This window comes from Ruditapes philippinarum, unplaced genomic scaffold, assembly GCF_026571515.1.
Source record: "Ruditapes philippinarum isolate M1 unplaced genomic scaffold, ASM2657151v2 ctg36_1_1_1_1, whole genome shotgun sequence".
In the NCBI taxonomy this organism is placed as follows: Eukaryota; Metazoa; Mollusca; class Bivalvia; order Venerida; family Veneridae; genus Ruditapes; species Ruditapes philippinarum.
Window position 1 is genome coordinate 374,003 of NW_026866845.1, and position 5,141 is coordinate 379,143.

The window sequence follows — 5,141 nt, forward strand, 5'->3', positions numbered from 1 at the left end:
GCGACCAGCATGGATCCAGACCAGCCTGCGCATCCGCGCAGTCTGATCAGGATCCATGCTGTTCGCTTACAAACCCTATTACAAGTAGAGAAACTGATAGCGAACAGCATGGATCCTGATCAGTCTGCGCGGAATCGCACGCTGGTCTGGATCCATGCTGGTCGCAAACGCACTATGTTGGTTTTATCATGACGCGGCTCATATATCTCTACATACACTGTAAGGGTAATAGGAATATAGTACTTCTCATAACATAATTGAACGATTGAACGATTGAAAGACTCGCTGAACTTATGCAGTTACAAATTTCTTATATGGAAACAGTTGGAAGTCATAGCAGTGTGCTACCCAACTTTGTTGAAAGTGGAGTTTTGAAAAGGAACTCATGTGGTGAAGTTGAGTATGACTTTGGGCCTGAAGCACACTTTGTGTCTCTCTGTGACCTCCCAAATATTAAACAGGAGAAATCAAAACGTCAGCTTGATGACACACCACAACACGGTGCACGTAGAAAGAGACCACTTACATCAACCCCAAGGTCAAAATAAAAACATCTATAAAACAAATTGATTTTTTTTTTCAATTTGTCTGTATGCTTTACTCAAATGCAGTTATTTTTGTTTCCTGGTTTTGGGATTCATTTTTTCATGACAAATTAAATTCTTCAAAAAGGTTAAAAACGTAAGAATGTGAGTCACGGAAAATCATCTCGGTTTTACAAAAATGCTATTTAATATAGCGTACTTTCAGTTCTTTGTATTATCTGGTGGTGGTTTAAGCTGCTATTAATAACAAGCTTTTAAATATCCATGGATGATGTACATGTATTTATTATAAATTCATGATTTTCACACAGGTTGCGAAAATAGTTTTATTGTGTTGATTTGAATTTTCAAAGAAGAATCAATCAGGTACTTGCAAACTCTTCAGACATAGACATTAATATTTGTTTTACTACATTTGTTTGGAATGCGGCATGCAGTACTACTGATTTATTGATTTGTTATATCAGTTTCCTTAACTGCATCTTTGTTTACTTATTCTAAACTGTAAAATACCTACAACTTTCTGTATTAAATCATGCATGTATTTTAAAACTGTAAAACTTAATGTAACACTATGACAATTAATGGCTTTGTTATTATATTTGTAATCAGTTGTTAAATCTATATAAAACATATTTCACAGAATCAACATTATTTTCCTTCCTTAGACCTTATCTAATGTTGAGGTGAAATCAATCCACACTGACCACTGGTAAATGGCCATATTGTTTCTGATAAGAGTTGTATCGATAATGCACCATGGACAGTTTATAGTTCACGCCAGGGTTATAATAAGATATCCTGCAGAGCAGTTTTTGGAAGGAAATTTTTTCAAAAAAAAATTTCCTTTCTATATTATCGGTCTGCCTATATTGAAAAAGAACGAACAACACCTAATTGAATTCTGTTTAAGCTCAATAGAAAATAAGTAGTTAATGCGACCAAGAAAGTAGTGCAGCAGAACTATATGTATACTTTCAAACGTGGATGACTTGAAGAAAAAGCTGATGTTCAAAAAAACTTGAAATGATGATATTCAATGTTAGCTTACATCAATGGAACATAATCTTAAACGTGTACGGAAAAAAAACATCAGTATTATTACGCATTAGGCCAAAGAAAAGTTTGTGTCCATGTACCTATGTACAATAAATTGAATATAAATAAGGTGTAATTTTGTAGCAGAGATGCTGAAAAGTTCACATATATAAGTCAACCGAAGGGAAATGAAAGTATTTATTGTATATATTTAGCAATTTATTGAATAGCATTTTATGCCACCGCTGATTTTTTTACGTCGATAACTCAAGAGGAAACTATGTGGGCTTTGTGGCCTTAAAAAGGCGTTCTGTACTGTACTATTTTCGCAAAAAATGGTTCGCAAACTATCATAGCTTAGAATCAAAGCGTTTGAAACAAAAATATTATTATATAAATAATAAAAAACAAGATTACAATACAAGTCTTTCAAAAGTATTCTGGAATTAACGGATGCAATTTGGTAAAACTTGGTGTTGACTAATAAGTAGGGCACACCCGCCATTGTTCGGACCATCGACAGAATAACGTTCGTGTTTTTGAGATTTCTCCATCCAAGACATAGATTTGCTGATGAATAACATCGCAAAGGTTTGTGGAAATGCTTTTATTTCTTTGTTCAAAATCGTTTTTGTGTTTGCAGATGTTAATTTGTTAGACAAACGAAATTAGGTCAAGGATTGTTTACATTATTGAATTTACAGGTAAACTCGGCCCTATACCAACTCGGGACAGGCCAACTCGGCCCTCTATTAAAAACCATATATTAGGATATAGATTGTTTAGTTAATAACATATTGTTTGAAATTATCTTTAAGATAAATAATCTTTAAGATTAGGAGAAAATATATATATGTTCATTCTTTGTAAAAATGTTAGAAGACTTGCAAGTTACCGACTTTATCATTGCATTTATTTATTATTGAAAAAATGCTGAACAGCTAGTCTCAACAGTATTTATAGGCTAGAAATTTTCAGTTTGCATTAGGGCCAAAATTATTAAATATATTGTAAGTCATGACGGCTTTCCCATTGCTGTCATCAAACTTTAACCTTGTTCATAACTTTTTCAGATCTTGGTGTATTGTCTTCATACTTGGCCACAACAACCCTTCAAATAGACCAGACTAAACTAAATTAGCTTGACCACCATATTAACATTCAAGGTATATGTCTAAATCTTCTTGATTTTTGCTATTAGTGGCTATAACTTTGTTATTTTTGAATGGATTGTCTTCAAACTTGAACAACAATCTTTCAGGATTATAGGACCTGACTCACTCATAAATGTCCTTGAAGCTTTTGTGATCAGAAGTTGTACAGAATAATACAAACCCAGAGCAATTTCATTTACTTGGTTTTGCAACTTCTGAGAAAATGGATTTTAAAGATAGTTGTTTTCTTGAAATTTCAGGACAGTATAGTAGATAGTAAAGACATTTAATACATACTGTATATACACTATAATTACTATAGTATACTATAAAAATCTTTATGCTTGGACAATTTTGAACAAATTGTTTCTTAAACAGCTAGTGTAAGAAATTAGGATTTGAATCGACTAGGCTGGTCGGACTACTAGATTGGAATATTCACTTGCCCAAAAGACATTTCACTAGCACGATTCATTTGTTCAAAACAGTTGTTTATATTGCCTCTGAAAATACAGTAGCCTGGTCGGGCTTGTTACTGTGAAAAGTTGATAGCCCGAGGAGAAATTTAGTAGTCGGGCTCTCGGACTACTGCTAATTTCGAACACTGCTTAAATTATTGATTTGATATCAACTAACATAATTATTGGGATACTATATGTATATCTAATAATAATTATATTTTATGTTTCAGAAGTTCGGCCTACATGTCAGATTTATGAATGTGAACAGCAGGATATCGATTTTAAGGATGCTTTAGGGTCAATGACAATGAAATCACGAGAGATAAAGGCTAAAATGTGAGACTGTAAATCTGACTAACCTTGAAGTGAACAAATGGAAAAAATGTTTCTTTCAATAGCATGGGCTTTTAAGGAAGAGGTACATGATTATTTAGAAGTATTTGTATATGATATTTCTTAATTATTATATTCTAATAGCTTTTTTTTTTCTTGATTTGTTTAAAGGCTGACACAGGACAGTTTATTTTAAGTCGGTGAGCTTCGGTCACTGGATAGACTATTGTCACAAAAAGCCAAATTTATAAAAAAGAATTACAGTGTATTTAAATATCTTTTACAAGAAATTAGGAACAAAATTAATAGCAAGAACAATAATTGTGACATGTAACATGTATTTAGGAATTCAGCTTTCTTTTCCTTTTTACCTCAGGACAATTCACATTAAAATATTGAATATTCACAGTAAGCAGTGTTAGCACTCCGACTTATCTGACATATATGATCATCTTATCATCACTTAGCTGTCTATAGCTTATCAGAATCACTCACATTTATGAATTTAAATAATTTTGAAAAAATTGCTGCTTAGCAAATAGATAAAAATACTTGGGGTGTCTGTGACTGATTGGTTTTAGTTTCTTGACTTTAAACCTTTAAGCCTTTCACTGCTGTAAGTTCGAGCTCGGCAAGGGTTTACAAGTGGAATTTTAACTTTGCAATTAACTTTTTCTAAACAAATATTTCAGGAAACAGAGGCGCTTATATGATAGAACAGTAAAAGCAGGAGTGATAATGAAAGATACATGTAGATGTGTCTTCATGTCGGAAACACTAAAGAAATAGAAATATTGTGGTTTTATAAAACTTAAAAGAAATTGGAATACCAGGAGACTGCCTGCCCTTTGCAATGTTGGATAAAGAGTTCTTAGATGTGATGTCGAAAGCCTCATGAAGCCCATGACTTAATCTAATTAGAAAAAGAAATGACATTGAAGAGAAAACTAGTCACCAGTCTTTCACCAAGAACTAGAGATAACTTTCCAATATTTGAAATATCATAATATGAGCCGCGTCATGACAAAACCAACATAGTAGGTTTGCGACCAGCATGGATCCAAACCCGCCTGTGCCTCCGCGTAGTCTGATCAGGATCCATGCTGTTCGCCATCAGTTTTCTACTTGTAATAGAGTTTGTAAGCAAACAGCATGGATCCTGATCAGACTGCGTGGATGCGCAGGCTGGTCTAGATCAATGCTGGTCGCAAACCCATTATGTTGGTTTTGTCATGGCGCGGCTCATATGTATAGAACTTTATTGAGCCACCAGTTTTCACCAGGAAAATAAGATCACTTAACTATTTTTAGCTCACCTGTCACAAAGTGACAGGGTGAGCTTTTTTGATCGCTTTTCGTCTGGCGTCCTTCCGTAAACTTTCACTTAAAATGACATCTCCTCATAAACCACTAAGCCAATTTCATCCAAACTTCACAGGAATGTTTCTTTGGTGGTCACCTCTAAATATTGTTCATAGAACGCTGGTTGCCATGGCAACCAAAAAGAAAAAAACTTAAAGTATCTTCTTTTAAAGAACCCAAAGAGCTAGAGCTTAGACAAAGTATCTTCTTTTAAAGGTATGAAACATTCTCTTCTAGTGAGTGTCTAC

The 5,141-nt window shown here is 33.8% G+C and overlaps 1 long non-coding RNA gene across 1 annotated transcript; it reads left to right on the top strand.

The window, feature by feature from the left end:
• Positions 1–1,374: 1,374 nt before the first annotated feature.
• LOC132733968 (uncharacterized) lies at positions 1,375–4,586 on the top strand. The gene is made up of 4 exons (XR_009626235.1): positions 1,375–2,174; positions 2,657–2,749; positions 3,429–3,616; positions 4,224–4,586. It is a non-coding gene; the product is annotated as an uncharacterized LOC132733968 (long non-coding RNA).
• Positions 4,587–5,141: the final 555 nt, after the last annotated feature.